General features: G+C 37.7%; 1 non-coding gene across 1 annotated transcript; it reads left to right on the top strand.

Annotated features, from left to right (window-relative positions):
* Positions 1-1,625: 1,625 nt before the first annotated feature.
* On the top strand, positions 1,626-1,732 carry LOC128286324 (small nucleolar RNA R71). Its single transcript, XR_008276867.1, has one exon. It is a non-coding gene; the product is annotated as a small nucleolar RNA R71 (small nucleolar RNA).
* The last annotated feature ends 24,924 nt before the right edge of the window (positions 1,733-26,656 follow it).

Here is a 26,656-nt window from a genome sequence, read left to right as displayed (position 1 = left end):
ATTAGGTTCCTCACCTATCTCCTCGTCTTGAGCCGGACACGGTTCTGTCGTCTCCTCTTGTACAATTTCCTAAAAAGAGTCTTGAGTAATATGATCAGTAGAGTGAATGAAATAACATGAATCATCTTGTTCCCTAGAGAATCTCATAGCATCATAAATTTTAAAGATCATTTCCTTGTCACCTACTCTAAGTACCAATTTACCGTCACCCACGTCAATCACGGCTCTAGTAGTGGCTAGGAATGGGCGCCCTAAAATTAAGGGTACTTCCACATCTTCATCCATGTTAAGCACAACAAAATCAACAGGGAATATAAATTTATCTAATTTTACAAGTACATCTTCTATAATACCCCTGGGTTTACGAGTACGTCTTCTATAATACCCCTGGGATATTTAACAGATCGATCGGCTGTTTGAACATTTTATAGGGCATCAAATTAATACTAGCGTCTAAATCAGCTAGTGCTTTTTCAATATTTAGATTACCAATTAAGCAAGGGATAGTAAAACTTCCTGGATCTTTTAGTTTGGTTGGGAGCTTATTTTGGAGTATGGCCGAGCACTCCTCGTTGAGTTCCACTATAGATAAGTCCTCAAACTTCCTTTTATTTGTTAAAAGCTCCTTCAAAAATTTTGTGTATGTAGGCATCTATGAGATAGCTTCAACAAAAGGTAAGTTGATATGTAATAGCTTAAAAAGTTCAAGAAACTTACCGAATTGTGCATCAATGCAATCTTTTTTTAATTTTGCTGGATATGGAACCGGTGATGAATATTCCTCCAGTACTGGTTTGTCACAATTTTCGAGTTTTTCTTCCCTCCTTTCGCTTTCCACGGTTTCTTGTGCTAACTTTTTTCAGATTTCACTAACACTTTGCCACTCCTTAGTGTAATTGCTTTGACATGCTCTCTGGATTTGGTATTGCTAAATAAATTTCCTGGTGGTCTTTTCGAGATCAGTTTAGAAAGTTGGCTTATCTGAGTTTCTAGTCCTTGGATTGATGCTTGTTGATTCTTAAGTGCTGTCTCAGTATTTTGGAAATGGGTTTCTAATTGATATAAATTTTGAGAGCATCTCCTCAAGGTTCAGTTTCTTCTCTTGTTGATAAGGTGGCTGTTGAAAACCCTGAGGATTTTGTGGCTTTTGATTTCCTTGACCACCGTAGGAGAAATTTGGGTGGTTCCTCCAACCTGCATTATAAGTATTACTGTATGGGTTATTTTGAGATTTCAAGCTATTATTACCTATATAGTTGAATTGCTCCTCTTCGGTTGTGGGATTGAAGGATTGATATTCTGTATGCACACCTCCTCCGCTTGAGTCACACTTCATTACTGGATGTATTTGTGTAGAACCAAGAAAACTATCAATCTTTTTATTGAAAAGTTCTACCTGATTTGACAGCATAGTAACTGAATCGATGTTCTAAACGCCGGCTGTTTTTGTTAGCTTAGTCCTTATAACTTGCCACTGATAGTTATTCAGTGACATCTCCTCTATAAATTCATAGGCATCCTCCGGTGTTTTATTATTGATGGTTCCTCTAGTGACTGCGTCAACCATTTGCCGAGTCGAGGGATTCAGGCCATTGTGGAATGTTTGTACTTGAAGCCAAAGTAGTAACCCATGGTGAGGGCACCTTCTTAGTAAGTCCTTATATCTCTCCCATGCATCGTAAAGTGTTTCTAAATCCATCTGCACAAAAGAAGAGGTATCATTACGTAATTTAGCAGTTTTAGCCGGCGAAAAATATTTTAGTAAAAAATTCTCTGTCATTTGTTCCCAAGTAGTGATAGACCCTTATGGTAACGAGTTCAACCACTATTTAGCTTTGTTTCTCAGTGAAAAGGGAAATAACCGAAGATGAATGGCATTATCAGAAACACTATTAATTTTGAATGTATCGCAAAATTCCAGGAAATTTGCTAAGTGAGCATTGGGATCTTTATCCTTCAAACCATCAAACTGAACAAACTGTTGTATCATCTGAATAGTGTTAGGTTTTAGTTCAAAATTATTCACAGCAATAGCAGGTCTAACTATACTAGACTCAGTTCCTGTTAACGAAGGTTTAGCATAATTATACATAGTATTTGGAGCAGGATTTTGATTAGCTACAATTACAGAAGGCAGCTGATCGCCTGGGTTTTCGGCCATCTCTTCGGTTAGGGGCTGAGTATCGTCTTCTTGCTCATTCTCCGTGTATAGTAAGCTATGCCTTATTTCTCTTTGATTTTTACGAATTCTACGATCGATTTCTTCGTCAAAAAGTAATGGTCCTGACGGGTTTCTTCTAGTCATAAACTATAAAAACCTGCCAAGAGAAAGAATTAGTAAATTAATAAATAATAAAAATTAAATTAAATTAAATTGTAAGAAAAATAAATGGCTAACGTAATAAAAATTAAGTGTTCCTAATAGTTCAGTTCCCTGGCAACGGTGCCAAAAACTTGATCGCGTGATTTGTAACAAGTAATAAATATTTATAATGGAGATCAAACCTAGACTAACTATTATCACGACGAAAAGGCAAGCACACCTATCGAACAGTAGTATAGTAATGGCAAGACGGGGATATCATACCCAAGGGAACCAAAACTACTAGTAATAACTATCTTTTTATTATCTAGCCTAAAAATAAAAAGGTTTGTTTTAATTAACTAATTATTTAAACTAAGAACGCACAGAGAAAAGAATTGGGGAATTGCTTTTGGAAAAATCGATTGACTTGAGAAAATACCTAAGGAAAAATCAACCTAGACTTTACTTGTTATTCTGGCTCCGAATCGGATGGTTTATTCATTCAACTTGTTCCATAGAGATCCCTAAGTTATGTTATTATCCCTATTCAAGACTAATAACGTCTAATCCCTAGATTGAATAACCGAGACTTTTCTCTATTTAACACTCTAGGATTGCATTAACTCGATCTATGGATCCCCTTACTAGGTTTCACCCTAATCCGGAAAAATCTTGTCACCCTATTTCTAGGCGCGCAATCAACTCTGTTTAATTATGGAAAATGTACTCTTAGACAGGGTCTATTCCTCCTCTGAATAAGAGCGTGTCTTGAATCAGTATCTTGACGAAACAATAATTAAGAACACATAATTAAAAACAAGTTAAATATTTATCATACGATTCAGAAAATAATAAAAAGATTAGTATTAGGTTTCATTCCCATTAGGTATTTAGGGGATTTAGTTCATAACTAAATAAGAAAACATCTCAGAAGAATAAAGAATACAAAACATAAAGAATACAAAACATAAAGAAATCTTCAGTCTTGATGATGAATCCGGCTTATAAGATGGATCAATTGGCTTCCTTGGGGTAATTTGTAACACCCCAAACCCGAGACCATCGCCGGAGTCGGACCCGAGGGGTTAACAAGCCAAGTTCACATGTTTTGCCCACCAATTTGACATTTCCAGTCAGGCTGGAAAACTGCGTCACTGTCGCCTTAAAAATCATATCTCGAGTTTCAAAACTCGGAAACTGGTTTTGTAAATTTTCCCTGAATTTAGACTCATATATTCATCCATGTATTTATTTCTAGGATTTTTGGTCGGGCCAATTGGTACAGTTTATTAGTTAAAGTTACCCATGTTACAGGGATCGACTGCTCTGACCTTTGCGCGGTATAACTTGAATATCTCTCTGTAAAGGGCTTTAATGCTGGTGTCGTTTGTTTCTAATGAAACTAGACTCAAAATGGAATCTGTACATATAAGGTATGTCTCCTAATTCTTTTTGGATAATTTATAGCGAATTTTTAAACTTGCGACAGGGAACCCAGAAACCATTCTGGCCCTGTCTCACAATAGCTTTAATATCTCTTAACCTGTAACTCCTATGACCATTTCGTTTCTTCCATATGAAAATAGACTCATCAAGGTTCATTTACATAGCTTATTTACTATTTAATTCCATTCCTATGAATTTTGGTGATTTTTCACATTCATGCCACTGCAGCTGGCAGCATCTGTTTTTAAGGTAGGACTTACCTATTTGGTAGTCTCCATGAATCAACTAGTCTTGCCATACATAGGTTCATATATGATCATTTTAACCATGCAAATGGCTGATCATATGACCAACATTCCCATTTCCAAGCCATAGCCACATCATGACACCAAATATATACATACAACCCACATTTAGTCTAAGTTCATGCTTCCTTTTCGAGCCATTTTCGCATGGCCGTACATACTTACATTACAACATATTTAATAAACAAGAGGTAGTCCTATACATGCCATCTCAAGTTCAATCAAAAATTTATACCAAAATGGAGGCTTGATAGTGTGAATGACTTCGACTTCAACGATCCCAAATCCAATTGCTTGAGCGAAATCTAAAAAAACCGAGAGCCAAAGCAACGGGGTAAGCATTTTATGCTTAGTAAGTCTCAAGGAATATAATCAACTCTAATTACAGCAATACATTCACATAGCCAAATGCATCATTTCATTAATACACATTCTTACTTCACACTTCATCATTATATGATTTCACAAAATATCAATCAATTCAATAACTGAAATTCATTAGTCGATTGAGCGAATGTTGCTCATACATGTCGACTTTCCAATGCACATATAACGTACCTTATCCTTTGGGCTTTTCGAGTGTACTAATTGAATACATTACAGCAACCAACACTCACCTCCAGCCCAAGATTCTTCGAATATAACCGGATATAATCACGTGCACAAATGCCTTGGTCTTAGCCCGGATAGAATGTCTCGCACGAATGCCTTGGTCTTAGCCGGATGTAGCCACTAGCACAATTGCCTTGGTCTTAACCGGATATAATTTCAACATAATTGTCTTGGATTTAGCCCGGATATCATTCAATTTCCATGAACACATACATCAATTATCATTGGACATACATAATTCATTTTCGTTACTAAGGCTCAAACGCAATTATAGTCGCAAGCATATTCGCCTTTGGGACTTAGCCCGTAGAATTCAAATACTCATGCATACATAATCAATAATCAATACACATCCATACTTTATTTCACACAATTCAAGTAGGGTCACTTCTTGAGGACTTACCTCGGATGTTGTCGAACGGCTTTTTCGGCTATTCGATCACTTTCTCCTTCCCTTGTCCAATTGTGGCCCTCTAAGCTCTTGAGCTAATTCAAACAAATTCAATTTATTAAAACCTCATTGTGCTAGCTTTTGGCGAATATGACAAGGAGTTTAAATGGTCATATGGCCACCCTTTAGCTTGAATACACAATGGTCATGCACATTTTATACTACATCAAGCAATTCAATACAATTTATTCGAGCATCAAGGAAATGCTAAGGCCTTCAATAGGCTACCCAAGGCCAAATATTCATGTACATGTTGAGGTCAATTTTGCACTTAATACCTCACAAAAACAGCATGCAATTTACTAATTAATGCTTTGCACATTGTGGCCCAAAACTTATAATATAGCATCAAGCACCTACATGTGTGCTAGGCAATTGTGCTTGCAATTTCACAAGCATTCTTCCACATCTTCTTCTTTAAACCAATATATTCATCACTTAGTTCATAACCAAAACATAATGTGCAATCATATATATGCATATATGAGCATGGCCAATTTTCAAGGTGTCCATAGCCATCCAAAACACAAATTTTAACTAACATGCAAGAAGCATGAATCATGCTCAAGAATGCATCATGGCGAATATGACAATCATGCTCCTTTTCAACTTTAATCATGATAAAACAAAGAGAAAACTCAAAATCTTACTCATGAGTAGAAAATCCATCATTGCATGCATCATCATCAAGCTTCACACTTAGCATGCAATGGCTTTATCACCATAACAACTTTGGCCAAATACCATTTCCATGGCATAACAAAGATTTGAGCCATGGCTAACATGCACATCAAGTTAGCAACCAAGACATGCATGAAACTCCTAACACAACCTCATACATACCTTAATCTTGATGCAAACTTAGCCAAATCTCCTTCTAGATCTCTTCCAAACCAAGCATGAAGCAAAAATCCTCCCCTTTTTCCTTAGTATTTTCGCCAAGAAGTGAAAATGGATGAGCAAAATTTTCTTTTCTTTCCTTAGGACATTCGCCAAGAGCTATGGTGAAAGATGAACACTTTTTTTTCCTTTTTTTTCCATACTCTTATTTTATTATTTCTAACATGCACCACTAGCAAAACATGTTTAAGACATGTTTTCTTTTGCCCATATTCATCACCATGGCGGCCACTATAGTCAAATTTGGGGAATTTGACATGCAAGGACAACATTTCCTAGTGTGCATCAATAGGCCACTTCCACATTTGCCTATCTCAATTCTAAATTTTCTCACACAAGTCCTTTCTAGTGAAATTCACCTTTATAACACTAAATCAATCATTAAAAAATGTCATACATGAATACTCACATATTATAGGCATCGGAATAAATTTTAAATTATTGTTATGCCTCGGTTTTGTGGTCCCAAACCACATTCCGGCTAGGGTCTATTTTGGGCGGTCACAACTCCCCCCTCTTAAGGAATTTTCGTCCCGAAAATCTTACCGTAAATAGGTTTGGATATCGTTCTTTCATAGAGTTCTCGGTCTCCCAAGTAGCTTCTTCTATCCCGTGCTTGAGCCATAACACTTTCACTAGCGGAACCCGCTTGTTTCGCAACTCTTTCACTTCTCGTGATAGGATACGAATCGGTTCTTCCTCATAACTCATATTAGCTTGAATTTCAATTTCGATGGACTAATCACGTGCGATGGATCGGATCTATAGCGTCAAGCATCGAAACGTGAAAGACATCGTGAACCTTTTGAGTTCGGGGGCAAAATCAAGCGATATGCCACCGGACCGACTCGCTCGATATCTCATATGGTCCAATGAACCTCGGCTCAACTTGCCCTTACGGCCGAACTCGAGTATCTTTTCCAAGGCAATACCTTGAGAAACACTTTATCACCCACGATACTCGATATCCTTACGCCTCGAGATCCGCGTCGACTTCGACGATCGGAGGCTATCTTCAGACTTTCACGGATTACTTTCACTTTCTGCAAAGCATCCCTAATCAAATCCACCCGAAAATCTTGCTTTCACCGAGCTCGGTCAAAACAATGGCGTCGGCATTTACGACCGCACAAGGCCTCGTAGGGTGCCATCTTAATACTTGATTGAAAGTTTGTTGTTGTGGCGAATTCAATCAACGGCAAATACCGCTCCCATGAACCACTAAACTCGAGGACGCAACATCTTAACATATCCTCAAGTATCTGAATTATCCGCTCGGATTGACCATCGGTTTGGGGGTGAAAGGCGGTCTTTGAAATGCAACTTGGTACCCAAAGCTTCTTGCAACTTTTTCCAAAATCGCGAGGTAAATCTCGGATCTCTATCGACACGATAGAAATAGGCACCCGTGTAATCTCACAACTGAGAAACGTACAATTCCGCTTAATTTGTCCATTGAAAAATCCGTGCGTCACGGGGACAAAGTGGGCCGACTTAGTCAATCGATCTACCACGACCCAAACCGCATCCTTCTTACTTGTCGACAATGGCGGTCCGGATACAAAGTCCATTGTGACTCGATCCCATTTCCACTCGGGTATCGTGATTGGTCAAGTAATCCTCAAGGCACCGATGTTCCGCTTTCACTTGTTGACATATTAAACATCTCAAACAAAGTCGGAGATGTCTCGCTTCATACCATGCCACCAAAATCGACGTTTCAAATCATTGTACATCTTCGTACTCCCGGGTGGATTGCCATTCGGCTACAATGGGCTTCATTCGAATTATCGAAATGAGTTCCGAATTCTTTGGGACACACAGACGACTTTTGAACCTCAAACAATCGTCATCGTCGATTTGAAACTCCGAGTCCTTGTTCGGAACACACGCAGCCCGTTTTGCAACCAACTCGTCATCGACTTTCTGAGCTTCTCGAATTTGGTGTGTCAATAATGGTTTGGCTTTCAATTCAGCCACTAACACACCGTCGGATCGGATAGACAAGTGCACATTCATCGTCGTAAAGTGAATAACGATTTACGACTCAAGGCATCCGCAACCACATTCGCCTTTCCCGGTGATAGTCAATGATCACTCATAATCCTTTAACAGCTCGAGCCAACGTCTTTGTCGCAGATTTAAGTCTCTTTGGGTCATCAAATACTTGAGACTTTTGTGATCCGAGTATACATGGCACCTTTCACCAAATAAGTAATGTCGCCAAATCTTTAAGGCGAATACGATGGCGGCCAATTCGAGATCATGAGTCGGATAATTTTTCTCATGTGGCTTTAATTGCCTAGACGATAGGCCACAACTCGACCTTCTTGCATTAATACGCAACCTAACCCAAGTAGAGAGGCGTCGCTATAGATAACAAACTCCTTGCGGACTCGGGTTGCACTAGAATTGGGGCTTCATCAAATAAGTTTTCATTGATCGAAACTTTTTGCCATTTCTCCGTCCATTCGAACTTAACATCCTTTTGGAGTAGCCGTCATCGGCGTGGCTATCGTTGAGAAGCCTTTACAAATCGTCGGTAATAACCAAGAAGCCCCAAAAGGCTTCAACCTCATTAATATTTCTGAGGCTTCCAATTTAGTATGGCTGAAATTTTATTCGGTCGACTCGAATACCCGATGCGATACCACATGACCCAAGAAGCTAACCTCTCTTAACCGAACTCACACTTGCTAAACTTAGCATATAATTGCTTGTCCCGTAAAATTTGCAGACTAACCGCAGTGTTCAAGATGTTCGATCTCATTTCTTGAATAGACCAAGATGTCATCAATGAACACGACTACGAATCGATCCAAATATGGTCTAAAGATTCGATTCATTAAATCCATAAATACCGTAGGGCATTAGTGAGCCCAAACGGCATCACTAGGAACTCATAGTGACCATATCTCGCTCAAGGCGGTCTTGGGCACGTCTCAATCTCGGATTCGCAATTGATAGTAGCCCGATCTCAAATCTATTTTCGAGAACACCGAGGCTCCCTTCATTTGATCGAACAAGTCATCAATACGTGGCAACGGATATTTGTTCTTTATCGTCGCTTTGTTAAGTCGACGATAGTTGATGCACAATGCATGGTTCCATCCTTCTTCTTCAACAACAACACGCAAGCACCCCAAGGCGAAAAACTTGGGCGAGCAAAACCTCTATCCACCAATTCTTGCAACCGAGCTTTCAACTCCTTTAATTCCGTTGGTGCCATACGATACGGAGCTATCGAAATTGAGTGGTACCGGTACCAATTCGATGCCAAATTCTATTTCCGAATAGGTGGTAAACCCGCAATTCCTGGGAAAACATCCGGTATTCACAAACCACGGGCACAGATTCGGGTTTCTTCTCGATTCCTTGTCATCGAAAGCACGTCGCAAGGTACGCCGCACCCTTTTCTTACATATTTACGGGCCAACATCGCGATATTACACCGGCAACTCCTTTAAGTCCGTGGACTCAACCCGAACTATTTCATTATTCGCGCACCTCAAATCGATAGTCTTGCTCTTGCAATTTACAACCGCATCGTGCATGGTCAACCAATCCAAACCAAGAATAACATCGAACTCATCGAACGGCAAAAGCATTAGGTCCGCGGAAAACAAGAACCTCGAACACTAGGGGACTTTTCTTGCACACTTTGTTAACAAACACGTAATGACCCAAGGGGTTTGACACCAATTACAAACTCGAGAGAATAGGCAAAGTCTTCTTTGGATGCTAAGGTTTCACATATATGAATGAGTAGAACCGGGGTCAATCAAAGCAATCACATTTGTATTGAAAAGAGGAAAGTACCGGTAATAACATCCGGAGAGGCAGATCCTCAAGGCGCGCGTATGGCATAAGTCCTAGCAGAGCACGAGCCTCGGATCGATGGTAGCATCTCTAGATCCTCTCGACCGCCACCGACATTGCCCATATTTCTAGGTGGCCTACCTCGAGCAATGGTAGCACCCGGTTTGTACTCGACTTACATTCTGCTCATGCATCCTCGGGCAATCCTTCATAAAATGGTTGGCGATCCACACTTATAGCAGAGCGATCACGAAACCAACAGCTCCCGAATGCCATTTGCCACAATGTGGACACTCCGCCTCTCTCGGCGATCATTTCCACCACTGGCGATCGAAGTGACTCGTGTGGTCACAGGGGGTCGATCGCGTCCTCGTCTAGAAAAGCCCGAAATGCCTCTAGACCGGCTCGCATAATCTCGAAATCTCTTCGATGCTTGTTGAAGAGACTTTCCCGAGGACCTCTTTCGGAATTCTCCAATCCCCACATCAGCTTTTTGTTTCTCCTTTCTAAGCTCTTCGACTTTACAAGCTCGCTCAACAAGTACTACTGAACTCTCGTATCTCGAGAATGCCAACAAACATCCTTATATCATCATTCAGCCCATCCTCGAAGCGTTTACACATAATAGCTTCGACGAAATGCATTCTCGCTGCATCGGCTAAGACTCACAAACTTTCGTTCGTAGTCGGTAACGGACATAGAACCTTGCTTAAGATCAAGAAATTCCCTCCGCTTTTGGTCGATGAATCTCTGACTGATATACTTTTTTCGGAACTCGGTTTGAAAGAATTCCCAAGTCACTTGCTCTCTAGGCACCACAAGTCGAGTACTCCACCAATAGTAGGCGGACTCGCGTAGCAAGGAGATGGTACACTTTAAGCACTCATCGGTGTACAGGATAGCTCATCAAGCACCCGGATAGTGTTATCTAACCATAATTCAGCTCGCTTCGGCATCATCATCATCCGTAGCCTTAAATTCAGTGGCCCCATGTTTTCAATCCTATCGATGGGGCTTACTTGACCTTATTTGGTCATCACCGGAGGTATTGTAGGTCTGGGGTTGCATTTGTCGGGAATGGAGGTTGTGGAACAGTAGTGTTGGTTCGAATGTATTGATTAAACCATTCGCTCATCACACTATAAAAGGCTTGCCTAGCCTCGTCATTAGGATTGCTGGCCATAGGTTGAGAGTCCGCCGCGCTGTCCCTTGCGCGGAGCAGCGCCACACTCTCCACATCATCAGCTATCGCTTTCGGTTGGGATCGGGATCCATTGCTATAAACAAACATAAAGTCAAATTGTCGTAAATCATCACACTATCGATTCATCATTTAATGGCATGTATAGCTAGACCCCAAACACATCACGGTAGTCCTAGAATCGACTAAACCGTGGCTCGATACCAATAAAATTGTAACACCCCAAACCCGAGACCATCGCGGTGTCGGACCGAGGGTTAACAAGCCAAGTTCACATGTTTTGCCCACCAATTTGACATTTCCAGTCAGGCTGGAAAACTGCGTCACTGTCGCCTTAAAAATCATATCTCGAGTTTCAAAACTCGGAAACTGGTTTCGTAAATTTTCCCTGAATTTAGACTCATATATCCATCCATGGATTTATTTCTAGGATTTTGGTCGGGCCAATTGGTACAGTTTATTAGTTAAAGTTACCCATGTTACAGGGATCGACTGCTCTGACCTTCGCGCGGTATAACTTGAATATCTCTCTGTAAAGGGCTTTAATGCTGGTGTCGTTTGTTTCTAATGAAACTAGACTCAAAATGGAATCTGTACATATAAGGTATGTCTCCTAATTATTTTTGGATAATTTATAGCGAATTTTTAAAGTTGCGACAGGGAACCCAGAAACCATTCTGGCCCTGTCTCACAATAGCTTTAATATCTCTTAACCTGTAACTCCTATGACCATTTCGTTTCTTCCATATGAAAATAGACTCATCAAGGTTCATTTAAATAGCTTATTTACTATTTAATTCCATTCCTATGAATTTTGGTGATTTTTCACATTCATGCCACTGCAGCTGGCAGCATCTGTTTTTAAGGTAGGACTTACCTATTTGGTAGTCTCCATGAATCAACTAGTCTTGCCATACATAGGTTCATATATGATCATTTTAACCATGCAAATGGCTGATCATATGACCAACATTCCCATTTCCAAGCCATAGCCACATCATGACACCAAATATATACATACAACCCACATTTAGTCTAAGTTCATGCTTCCTTTTCGAGCCATTTTCGCATGGCCGTACATACTTACATTACAACATATTTAATAAACAAGAGGTAGTCCTATACATGCCATCTCAAGTTCAATCAAAATTTATCCCAAAATGGAGGCTTGATAGTGTGAATGACTTGACTTCAACGATCCCAAATCCAATTGCTTGACGAAATCTAAAAAAAAAACTGAGAGCCAAAGCAACGGGGTAAGCATTTTTATGCTTAGTAAGTCTCAAGGAATATAATCAACTCTAATTACAGCAATACATTCACATAGCCAAATGCATCATTTCATTAATACACATTCTTACTTCACACTTCATCATTATATGATTTCACAAAATATCAATCAATTCAATAACTGAAATTCATTAGTCGATTGAGCGAATGTTGCTCATACATGTCGACTTTCCAATGCACATATAACGTACCTTATCCTTTGGGCTTTTCGAGTGTACTAATTGAATTCATTACAGTAACCAACACTCACCTCCAGCCCAAGATTCTTCGGAATATAACCGGATATAATCACGTGCACAAATGCCTTCGGGTCTTAGCCCGGATAGAATGTCTCGCACGAATGCCTTGGTCTTAGCCCGGATGTAGCCACTAGCACAATTGCCTTCGGTCTTAACCGGATATAATTTCCAGCATAATTGTCTTGATTTAGCCGGATATCATTCAATTTCCCATGAACACATACATCAATTATCATTGGACATACATAATTCATTTTCGTTACTAAGGCTCAAACGCAATTATAGTCGCAAGCATATTCGCCTTCGGACTTAGCCCGGTAGAATTCAAATACTCATGCATACATAATCAATAATCAATACACATCCATACTTTATTTCACACAATTCAAGTAGGGTCACTTCTTGAGGACTTACCTCGGATGTTGTCGAACGGCTTTTTCGGCTATTCGATCACTTTCTCCTTCCCCTTGTCCAATTGTGGCCCTCTAAGCTCTTGAGCTAATTCAAACAAATTCAATTTATTAAAACCTCATTGTGCTAGCTTTTGGCCGAATATGACAAGGAGTTTAAATGGTCATATGGCCACCCTTTAGCTTGAATACACAATGGTCATGCACATTTTATACTACATCAAGCAATTCAATACAATTTATTCGAGCATCAAGGAAATGCTAAGGCCTTCAATAGGCTACCCAAGGCCGAATATTCATGTACATGTTGAGGTCAATTTTGCACTTAATACCTCACAAAAACAGCATGCAATTTACTAATTAATGCTTTGCACATTGTGGCCCAAAACTTATAATATAGCATCAAGCACCTACATGTGTGCTAGGCCGAATTGTGCTTGCAATTTCACAAGCATTCTTCCACATCTTCTTCTTTAAACCAATATATTCATCACTTAGTTCATAACCAAAACATAATGTGCAATCATATATATGCATATATGAGCATGGCGAATTTTCAAGGTGTCCATAGCCATCCAAAACACAAATTTTAACTAACATGCAAGAAGCATGAATCATGCTCAAGAATGCATCATGGCGAATATGACAATCATGCTCCTTTTCAACTTTAATCATGATAAAACAAAGAGAAAACTCAAAATCTTACTCATGAGTAGAAAATCCATCATTGCATGCATCATCATCAAGCTTCACACTTAGCATGCAATGGCTTTATCACCATAACAACTTTGGCCAAATACCATTTCCATGGCATAACAAAGATTTGAGCCATGGCTAACATGCACATCAAGTTAGCAACCAAGACATGCATGAAACTCCTAACACAACCTCATACATACCTTAATCTTGATGCAAACTTAGCCAAATCTCCTTCTAGATCTCTTCCAAACCAAGCATGAAGCAAAAATTCTCCCCTTTTCCTTAGTATTTTCGCCAAGAAGTGAAAATGGATGAGCAAAATTTTTCTTTTCTTTCCTTAGGACATTCGCCAAGAGCTATGGTGAAAGATGAACACCTTTTTTTCCTTTTTTTTTCCATACTCTTATTTTATTATTTCTAACATGCACCACTAGCAAAACATGTTTAAGACATGTTTTCTTTTGCCCATATTCATCACCATGGCAGGCCACTATAGTCAAATTTGGGAATTTGACATGCAAGGACAACATTTCCTAGTGTGCATCAATAGGCCACTTCCACATTTGCCTATCTCAATTCTAAATTTTCTCACACAAGTCCTTTCTAGTGAAATTCACCTTTATAACACTAAATCAATCATTAAAAAATGTCATACATGAATACTCACATATTATAGGCATCGGAATAAATTTTAAATTATTGTTATGCCTCGGTTTTGTGGTCCCGAAACCACATTCCGGCTAGGGTCTATTTTGGGCTGTCACATAATTCCTTACCCCTCTTCTCTGTCTCGCCTTTTCTCCTCCTCTAGTGTGTATTTATAGGCTTTGGAATGCCTAGAAACCCTCCAAAGTGGTTTTTTTCGAATTGGATTTAACTTGGGCTCAGCAGGGACATGCCCGTGTGACACGACCATGTGACGTGATTGCTAGGCCGTGTTCGGTCCATTAAATTACACACGACCGTTTGGGTCAATGGCCAGGCCGTGTGAATCGTGAAAGCCTTGGTCGATACCCTCGAAAGACATAGGTGTGTGAGCTGCCCGTGTGGCAAGGCTTAGGCCGTGTCATCTTCTCGATTTGGTCCGTTTTGTCCCTTTTTGGCTCGTTTTTGGCTCCTTTTGACTCTTGGTGCTCTCCTGAGAACAAAACATGAAATTAAAACATTAGGAGCATCGAATTCACCAATTCTAATGAGAAGTCATCTATAAAATGCATTAAACATGGGGTAAAAATATGTATAATTTACGGTTTATCACACATTGTTTCGGGTGATGGCATTCGAGTTGATCCGAGTAAGATTTTGGCTATTGTTGAATGGAAACCGCCGAGAAATGTGTCAGTGGTTAGAAGCTTTCTAGGCTTATCTGGTTACTACAAACGGTTTGTTAAAAGATTTTCCATGATTGCTACTCCGATGACGAGACTATTACAGAAGGATGTTAAGTTCGAATGGACAAAAAATGCCAATAGAGTTTTGAGAAGCTAAAGGCATTGTTGACTGAGGCTCCAATTTTAGTACAACCTGAGCGAGGAAAGGAATTTGTGGTGTATAGTGATGCATCCTTGAATGGATTGGGTTGTGTGCTTATGCAAGAGGGCAAGGTAATAGCTTATGCTTCAAGGCAGCTGAATTGCATGAGAAGAATTATCCAACACACGATTTGGAGTTGGCTGCCATTGTGTTTGCATTGATGATTTGGAGATATCATTTGTATGGTGAGAAATGTCAGGTGTATACTGGCCATAAAAGTCTAAAGTATTTGATGACTCAAAAGGACTTGAACCTATGGCAACGGAGATGGTTAAAGTTGATAAAAAGTTAAAGTTGATAAAAAAACTATGAGCTAGTGATTAATTATCACCTGGGAAAGGCGAACGTGGTCGCCGATGCCTTGAGTAGGGAATCTTTGTTCGCGTTTAGGCTATGAACACTCAGTTGGCCTTTGTAGATGATGGTTCAATTCTAGCCAAGTTGAGAGCTAGACCAACATTTCTTCAAGAGATTTTTAAAACTCAACAAAGTGACAGTGAATTGCAAGCCAAAAGAGTCAATATGGATCGGATATAGAATCAGGTTTTTGGATTAGTGCTAATGGTTGCTTAATGTTCCGAGATAGGATTTGTATTCTTAAGAATAATGAGTTGATTCAGAAGGTTTTGCTTGAGGCCCATAGCAATTGTTCTTCTCTGCACCCGAGTAGTACGAAAGTGTACAATGATCTGAAAAAATTTTATTGGTGGCCAAGTATGAAAAAAGATATTTTCGAGTTTGTTTTGAGATGCCTGATTTGTCAACATGTAAAAGCTGAACACCAAGTACCATCAGGCTTACTTCATCCCATGATGGTTCCCGAGTAGAAATGGGACCATATTACTATGGATTTCGTGACAGGTTTACCTTTGACACCAAGAAAGAAAGATACAGCATGCATTGTGGTTGAAAAATTGACCAAATCGACTCATTTTATACCGGTACGCATCGACTATTCACTTAACAAGCTAGCCAAGTTGTATATTTCTGAAATAGTGAGGTTACATGGAGTGCCTTTATTTATTATATCGGATAGAGATCCGAGGTTCACTTCGCGATTTTGGAAGAAGTTGCAAGAGGCTTTAGGTACAAAATTAAATTTTAGTACCGCTTTCCATCCGCAAACCGACGGTCAGTCTAAGCGAGTAATCTAGATCTTTGAAGATATGTTGCGGTGTTGTGTCCTTGAGTTCCAATGTAATTGGGAAAATTATTTACCGTTCGTAGAATTTGCCTACAACAACAATTTTCAGTCGAGTTTGAAAATGGCGTCTTATGATGCATTGTATGGGCGTAAGTGCTGAAAGCCTTTGTATTAGACCAAACTCAGAGAGAATCAGATTCATGTAGTTGAATTGGTTAAAGAAACCGAAGAAAAGGTAAAAGAGATTTGAGCTTGTCTAAAAGCCACTTCGGATAGACAGAAATCGTACGCCGACTTGAAACGGAAAAAGATTGAGTTTCAAGTCGGTGATAAAATATTTTTGAAAGTGTCCCCGTGGAAAAAGATTTTGAGGTTTGGTAGGAAAGGCAAATTAAGCCCATGCTTTATTGGACTGTATGAGATCACTGAGAGAGTAGGGCATCAATATCAATTTATTTTCCTATCAGTTAGCCTTGCCATTTGAATTGGAAATTATTCATGATGTGTTCCATATGTCTATGTTGCATCGATATTGATCCGATCCTTCCCACGTGATTTCACTGACAGAGGACGAGATTTGACCTGATATGACTTATGGTGAAGAGCCGATTAATATTTTGGCCCAAGAAGTCAAGTAGTTGAGAAACAAAAGTATTGCCCTTGTGAAAGTTTTATGGCAAAGACACACGGTTGAAGAAGCTACGTGGGAGACCAAGGAGAATTGTAACATTCCGAATTAGGGCCTAGTCAAAATAGTGGTTTCGAGACCATGAATCCAAAATAGAAATAATTATTTTATGATTCTCATGAGGCCTATGATATGATTACATGCTTGTGTGCAAATTTCATGAAGAAATTCTATGCATGAAATGCCCAATTGTACTTTAGGGACCAAATTGGATAGGATGCAAAACTTGTGTTCTAGAAGCTTTTACCATGAAATTCCTTTAGATTATAAATTCGAAGGTTTTAATTATCAATTTAACCAATTTATAAAAGTTTGGACAAAAATGGGCGTGTGTGGGAAAAAATTTAAATAAAGACCCTAAGGGCATTTTGGTCATTTGGTAATTAAAAGAATAAAAAGGGAAAATTAAAGCAAAAATATGCTCATCTTTTTCATGCTTGGCCGAAACACTCATGACACCATAGCTAGGTTTTTTTCAACTTTCAAGCTTGATTATCAAGAAAAACAGAGTCCGAAACTAGACCGAGGAAAGAACAAGATTTTGGACTAAATCGTATAAATTATCCCTATTTTGTACCGAGGTAAGTTCATGTGTAAATAATGCAATGATATATCATGTTTTTAATACTTTGTTAATGTATGAGTTTATATGATTAGTTATTATGTCAAGTGTATGAATGATGTTGTAACATATGAACAAGAGATTATGAATGAATTCAACGAACACGAAATGTCGAGAAAATCCTGTTTGAACCTTAGGAATAGTTTAGGATACAATGTGACATGTCACTAGGAACTATGTGGATATGATCTCATGAATATGTGTGTTTATGATATGTGAATTTGGCTGCTGGTCTTGTACGTCCTACCGATGGCTGGGTAGCTTGGCATGTGTTGCGAGTACTTGTCAGCTTGTATAAGCAGGCTCGTGAGTAGCTCGTGAGGGATCAATATGTGATTGTGATATGAGGTAACATGTGGCCACATTTGATGCACTATGTGCAAGTCTTCCACGTATCCAATAATATTCCAATTGTTCAATGGTTAAACTTGTAAGTTAATCGACAAGTAAATCAATGAAGAGAGAATATGACAGTGTGATTTGAGTTGTTACAGGTATGTACGATAAACTCATCTGGATGAGCTCGATATGTGACGAATGTTTGGTAAGATTGAAAATGCATAAGTTATGTTTACAAATTTGAGTTATATCTATGAGTTCATGATACCACTTAAGTAAATCTAGGTTATGTCATAAATTTATATATATATGATCATGTTGCTATTTATTTGCATGTGAACTTACTAAGCTTTATGCTTACTCCCTTCCCTTTCTTACTTTCTTATAGTATTGCCAAGCCAACTCGGGGATCGAAGGACGTCAGAGGCCCGATCACACTATCAACTAGACATTTGGGGTATAGTTAGTCTCAATATTTTGAGTATGGCATGTACAGGGACTTGGTCTTTTTTTTTATATGTCATATTGGTCTAGTCAAATGTGTTGGCTTATGGAAATATTTGTTTTATTTTGATACGGCCATGTGATATGATCTATATTGATTATTTGGGTTGTAACCCTAATCAATTATGCATGCATGCAATGTTTTATATTTGATGTGTTTGTTTGTGGATGAGATATGTGATGAATGGCACATGTGTAAGTGAATAAATCATGGTTAATAAGTATGCCAAATCTATGGCATGATTAGGTAATTGAAAAGTAGGGTTAGCCTAATGAATGAATATGAAATTGGTGTGGAATGCCATATGAAATTATGATGTTTTGGATAAGTGTCATGTTGTCCTTACAAAGGCATGAAATAATCATGTTTATAAGTTTTCAAGTGACCAAATATACTAGTTTGCATGCCATCTTAGATGAATAAGCAAATGAGCATTTAAGGGTGACAACTGGCTTGGAAAATAGCCTAAAATATTTCAACACGGTCTACCCCATGGGAATGTGGTTAGACCGTGTGTCCCCTACACCCTAATTAATGCAAACAGAATGCCCAGTAGTAAATACATGGGTAGAGACACGATCGTGTGTCTCAGCCATGTGGCAGGCACGGCCTTAGAACATTGGCGTGTGCCCAGGCCGTGTGAAGTCTGCACTTAATTTTGAGAATTTAATTCGCCATATTGCCTAAGCACACGGGTGTGTGACTTGGACGTGTGACCCTAATTGTATGATGATATTATAGTCAGAGAGTTACACGGGCTAAGGACATGGGCGTGTGACTCCCCAAAGTAGAAAATTTTTCTTTGTTATTCTAAAATTTTCTAAAGACCTCAGTTTAGTCTTGAACCACCTTCGATGTATGTTTTGGGTCTCGTAGGCCCTTATAGGGGACAATTTGCATGAAATTGAAAAGTTTTAAAATTTGAACAAAATTTTATGGCTGATTTTGTGTGAATGTTAAAGTTTTAGCTCGGTAATGCCTCGAACCCTGTACCAATGTCGGATATGGGTAAGGGGTGTTACAATCATCCTCTCCATTTGTACATACATTCAATAGACCAAACCACCTTTCAAATACACAAAAACATACCAATTCAATCACCCTATTTCATCTAACCAATATGCCATTCAAAAGGCACCAAATTTATACTAAAACAAGGTAATATTGCCACATTTCAAACAAAAAAAACTAGTTCATTTAACTACCTAATGACATCAATTATAACCGTTCACTTTTCATCACAAACATACCAAAAGGACCATATATTACAAGTACTTAAAAGTGACCAAAAGACTTAAACTTGCCTAAGCATTTGAAGTCTAACATACAAAATACATACTCTAATGACATATTCATACCAAGTTGATCACTAACATATTCAAAACTACCATAATATAAAGTCCTATATGTGTCATTTATAACCTTAGCCAAAATGACTCAAAAACTATGAAAGTGATTTCTAGATAGTGTGATAGATCTTTGATAAGCTTCCAACCGATCGTGTAACACCCCTCACCCGTATCTGACACCGGAACAGGGCTCAAGGTATTACCAGACTTAAACATTCATAAACATACCAAAATCAGGTCACTAAATTTTGCCCAAAATTTAAAACTATTAAAACATATATTTTCGTCCCTCAAAAAGGTCATCGAGGTCTAAAACTTACATTAAAATGGTTCAGGACAAGACTGAAAACATTCGGGAAACTTTGGGTGACTTAATAGATTTCTAGCTTTGGGAGGCCACACGCCTGTGTATGTACACCGTGTGGGCTCACACGCCTGTATATCGTTGGGCACGCCCATGCCTTCACCCCGTGTACTAATTTGATTTAAAGTTTTAGGTGCAGGGGACACATGGTCATAGCACACGCTCGTGGGAGGAAACCGTGTGTCAGACACGGCCTAGACACACGCCTGTGTGTTTATCCATGTGGACTTTGTTGGGCTATTTTCCAAGCCTCGGTCACCCTTCCTTACTTCTTATGGATAGAAATTTGCAAGTTTGAGAGAAAACATGATTTTACACTTACACTTATAAATAATCTTAATAAGACTCCCAGTGTGGAAACCTCATATCATTGGTTTCACATGAAAAGGTTATTTCCCATTTAGTATTCATGGGTTCTTATGTTATAGTATTACAATACAGAACTTGGCTCGTTTTTGAACTCATTGCCACTTGTAGCATTCCATCATAATAGAGCATGAACATGCAGATAAAGGCAGGTCATATCCTACTTTCAAATTTGCCATTTTCCATGGTCTTATACAAAATGATAGGTACATCTTTACATGTCTTCATTTGGCAATTCAAATGACACTTATGACAAAATACTCACCCTAAACATGTCATTAATAAAATAGTAGTGTCTTTACACCAAAGCTTGACCAGTTGATAATGTGTTGACTCTCCAATCGTCTTCCAATCCTTATGAGTCCTCAAGCTTTGAAAATAGGGGAAAAGAGAGGGAATAAGCATTTTCATGCTTAAGTAAGCTCCAATAATCGGAAAGTAAACTTACCAAGTAATTAGCATGCATCCATACTTAAGTCAAGAATTCATCCAATATGAAATGATTTCCTATCACATACACTCAATTAATGAGTTAGTCACATAATCATCATGTAATTTAACTAGATGAGCTCATCATTCATATTTCATCATGTATGCATATCCCATAATAATCTCGTTGAATTTCTAGGAAAACTCGATGGATTACTCATTATCCGTCAATTCATAGGAATGATCATTCCATATATGCACTCTCGCAAACCTCACATCATATGGTAGGATTACCAGTCCAGGCTAAATCCCCCATATCATGAACTCGTAAGGTGATGTCAAGATTACCAGTTTAGACTAAATCTCTTATAGTGACAACACCCTTAATGAGCTCAGATCTGAATTACCGGTCCAGGCTAAATTCAGACCCTAATCAGATTACCTGTCCGGGCTAAATCTGTAATGTACATATATTCTTCGGGAGGCTTGATCATTCAAGGAACATCCGTTCGGCCTGGATTCCTTTTCATACTTGAGATATCGGATTACCCGTCTGGGCTAAATCCTTACTACAACACATGAAGTATCTCGGTTCACATGTCAATGAGGGGTTATCCATTGATTTCCCTTTTGTCAACCTCAACTGAGATATCTTTCACATGTTATCATCAATATACATTTCTATGATATTTCATACCAATAATAAATGCAATCACCAAGCATTCATAAAGCATACAATTATACATTTTAAGGGTTTACTTCAAATTATCCAAGCTTACCTGGTATTCTTTTCAGGATTGAGTTTCAGTTATTCTGAAACTTTACGTTTACCACGATCGACCTCCGAAATTTGTTCCTCGGGGTTTATAACAGCAAAATTAATTCATTAATGTAATAGCCCAAAATTGGGTCTAGTTGGAACAGAGGTTTCGGGATGGAAAAATCTGAGATAGAAATAATTATTTTATGATTATTTTGAGGTCTATGATATGATTACATGATTGTGTGAAAATTTCGTGAAGAAATTCTATGCATAAAGTGCTCAATTTGAAGTTAGGGACTAAATTGAATAAGTTGCAAAACTTGCATTCTAGAAGTTTCTATTATGAAATTACTTTGAAACATTAATTAGGAGGTCTTAAATAGCAATTAGACAAATTTCTAATTGATGGACGAAAATTGGACATGGATGGAATTTTTGAAAGTTTAGTAAGGAAGGGCATTTTGGTCATTTGGTAATAAAAAGAAATAAAAAGGGAAAATAAAGCCAAAATTGACTCATCTTTTTCATGGAGGCCGAAATTAGCATGGGGGAAGCCATGGCTAGGGTTTTCAAGCTTTCCAATCTCAATAGTAAGTCCGTTCTAACCCTATTTTTCAAGTTCTTTACGTTTTTAGAATCCCGGTAATTTGATTAAGCTTATTCTAGCAATAATTTAAGCTAGGGTTCATATTTGGAAAAATACCCATAGGTGAAATGTGTTTATTTTGCTTTTTTATGATAGAATATGAGGTTTTAAATTATGTTAGACAACTTGTGCTACTCGGTTTTGAGTGAAAACGAGTAAACAGGTTTAATCCGTAAAAATACCTAATAGTCATAAGTATATGTTAGAGTGAGAATTTGATGTTTCCATAGAAGGGAAAAGTGATCAGCATGTCATAAAACATAAGAATAAGGGATGAAGTTTAATTCCCGAGCCTAGGGGAAAAAGTGTAAATATGCAAAAGTTTAGGGGCAAAATTGTAATTTTGTAAAAGTTTGAGTTAAGGACTGTTTTGAATAGTACATTAATTAAATAAAAAAGTATGATGTTTTAGATCCCGGAAAATGAGATTTGAACCTAGAATGAGAGAAATCGAAAATTGGGAAAGTTGGTAAAATAGTCGTTTTAGTATCGAGGTAAGTTCATATGTATAATAAGCATTAATTTATGCATGTTTCAATGTAAAATTGATATATTTATTATAATTTTCGAGGTGTTGAAAGTATGTAAGTTGGTATGATAATAATCTGACAATAATCTTGTAATTTATATTTGAAAGTTAAATTTAGTGAATTAATTGAATTATGTTAAATTAAATGATTACGATGCCAAGTTTATGAATTGATTTAAAAATATGTCTATGGTACATGAAGTGCATTGAATTATCATACATAAATGTGATTTCTATGATTATGGATATTATGGGAAATTGTAAGTTCATATGATTTTTAATAAGGCAATGTGTAATTTAATGTTATTGCCTTGATATTAAATGAGACGTAAGTTTATATGTAAGTAATACATCAATATTACTTGTATTATGATATTTTATAATAATATTGGAAATATGTTTGTGGATAATTACTTGATTGGTGAAATTGTTGGAAAAGAGAGAAATCCGGTTGAACCTTGGAAAGATTGGGTGATACAAATAGTATGTAGCTAGGTCACATGTATGGTCTTTGAGTGCACATCATGTGTACAAGAGAGCTACAAGACATTATGATGTAGCTAGGTCACATGGGTGATACTATGTGTACACCATGTAGACAAGAGAGCTACGGGATATATGTAGCTAGGTCGCATGCGTGGTTCCAGGTGAAGGACACCATGTAGACAAGAGAGCTATGAGATAAATTGGCTAGGTCACATGGGTGGTACTGAGTGTTCACCATGTGTACAAGAGAGCCGAACTATATGATGGGTTGAGCTATGTGCTGAAACCACCAAGTATCGAGGATTGATCCGAAGTGTTCAACGGGAGACTCTCTATGTATTGCTTTGTGAGTTTTGTGATGAATTAGTGTAGGTACTTGGTTATGTGAATGATGTGTTCATTAAGTGACCAGGAGGTGGTAATGTTATAAACAAGTAAGTTATACATGAGGATGATTTTATAGTGACCTTGTGATCATGGGCCTATACTTGTGATGTATGAAATGTGGTGAAAATGATTTGTGATATGTATGTTAAAATGAGGTTAATACAAAGAAAGTGTGAAAGAGTGAATTAGCAATAAAACTATTTTGGACAGTAGCAGTGATGTGAATTTGAAAAATGACCAAAAATATTAGAAATTGAATCAGAGACTTAATAAGATATCAAATTAAATCTTAATGAGTCTATTTTCAGATAAAAGAAATAGAGGAAGGAAAAAGGTTCTATATTTTGAGATATTTATGTTTTTGTGAGACTGGTTCAGAATGATTACGTGATCCCCTGTTCTGACTTTGGAAAATCAAAAAAATTTGGATAAAAATAATTAGAGGATTAAAATTATATTTTTAAAATCCCTAATGAGTCTATTTTCAAGATAAATCAACAAGAACATTATCCGAGTTCTGTACTGTGAGATAATTAATTTTTAGTGAAGAGAGGTCAGAACTGTCAGAAAGTGAAATAGGGGGAATTTTAATGAATAAACTGTAGTAATTGGCTAAACCAAAAATTATGAAAATTTTATGGTTGAAAGATATGTGAGTCTAGTTTCAGGGTAAATTTACGAATCTTAATTTGGAACTCTGTAGCTCGAATTATAAATAAGTAAGTGATTATGACTCATGTGGACAGTTTGATGTGAGAATTTATTAGTAAATTGTGAAATCGTACTTACAAGGATGCTATATACATTAAGGATGTGGAAGGGAGAGGAGGAGGAGGAAAATAAATATATGTGGAATACATGGAAACTATGTTATATGAAATATTGATATAATGAAATAAATGATATGTGTTTATAAGAAAACAGAAAGAGAATGATATGTATCATGACATGTATATATATATGACTAGTCTCAATGTAATGCTTGTTGGGTATGGAGTTGAATTGAAATGTTTCAGGAAAACATGTTATTTTATGATCTGAATTGTGGTATTTTATAAAGATATGATCTAGTTTTAAATATGAATGCTTGATGATTAAGTGAAGATATTTGGTAAGATGGTAATCTTGGTATAAATGTATAAGTGGTACTATAATAAACAAGGTAAAATGAGTATGAGAGACACATGTATGATGACATACAAATGCTATGTTTGTGGTTTAATTGAGAATATTTAATCATTAAATGAATACCATGTTATATGCTTTTGATTTTGTATAAGTGTGTAAGAGATTAAGGTTGACCAAAGCTTGGAAAATAGCCTAGGTATATTCCACACAGGCAGAAACACGACCATGTGTCTCAGCCGTGTATGGAACACAACTTTGGGACACGGGCATGTGGAGCCTTAAAGCATGAAATTTTCAAGATTTTTGTAAGTTCTCGGTTTAGTCTCGAACCCTTTCTAAAGTATGTTTTGGGCTTCGTGGACTCAAATAAGGGACTATGTGTAAGTGAATGAACGTTTTGAGATATGAATGAAATTTTATGGCCTGTATTTTAGTTTAATGTTTGTATGTAACGCCTCGTACCTTATCCCGGCCTCGGGTACGGGTAAGGGGTGTTACAATTAATACCTCACATTATACATTTCGAGTTTAATAACTACCCCTGGTCTAAATGACCATTTTGCCCCTAACCTTTGACATTTGTACGATTTAGTCCTTAGGCTCGTATAATGAAACACATGAAATTTCTATCTTACCCAAGCCTAACAAACATTTTTCTCTGTTACGGCAACCCACATTTTTCATTTTCTTCCCCATTCTTACTACACATTTACATCTTTTGCAATTTAGTCCCTATAAGGGTTTCTTATGAAAACTAGCTTCGAAAAGATGTTTATCACAGATTTATCTTTCATATTCCTCCATAATCCATCAAAATACATGCAACTCATGCATGGGTAAATTTTTAAACGTGAACCCTAGCATGAAATATGGGTAGAAATGGAGAGAGCAAGTTACCGGGATTTCAAAAATACAAAGAACATGAAAAACAGGGCTTGAGAGCACTTAATATTGAGGGTGGAAATGTTGAAAACCCTAGCTATGGTGTCTCTGCAATTTTTAGTAGCCATGGAGAAGAAAATAGCTGATTTTGGCTTGATTTCTTCCATTTTAATTCATTAAGATGACAAATGACCAAAATGCCCTTATACTCTTTCTTTAAAATTTTATCCATGCAAGCCCATTTTTGTCCAAAAATTTAGAACTTGGGAAAATTGATCTCCAAGACCTTCTAATTCATAATCCAAAGCAATTTCATACAAATTTTGTGACAGCCCAAAATAGACCCTAGCCGGAATGTGGTTTCGGGACCACAAAACCGAGGCATAACAATAATTTAAAATTTATTTCGATGCCTATAATATGTGTGTATTCATGTATGACATTTTTTTGATGATTGATTTAGTGTTATAAAGGTGAATTCCACTAGAAAGGACTTAGTAGTGAACTTTGAAAATACGATAGGGAAAGGGGTGATGACTAATTAAAGCATGCATGCAAAATAATGGACTTGCATGTCAAATTCCCCTTTTTACAAGTAATGGCCGCCATGACAAAGAGATATGGGTTAAACATGTCATGAAACATGTTTTGTTGGGCATTAGGGAGAAATAGTAAACAAATAAGCATGGGTAAGAAAAGAATGAAAAAAAAAATGTGCGTGAGAGAGTAGCATACCCCATTGCTTGTGCAACCAAGAAGAGAAAACAAAAAATTTGTTCATGCTTGCTCTCTCCTTTTTGGCCGAAAATACTAAGAGGA

Source organism: Gossypium arboreum, chromosome 12 (assembly GCF_025698485.1).
Source record: "Gossypium arboreum isolate Shixiya-1 chromosome 12, ASM2569848v2, whole genome shotgun sequence".
Classification (NCBI taxonomy): Eukaryota; Viridiplantae; Streptophyta; class Magnoliopsida; order Malvales; family Malvaceae; genus Gossypium; species Gossypium arboreum.
This window is presented reverse-complemented; position numbering and strand designations above follow the sequence as displayed.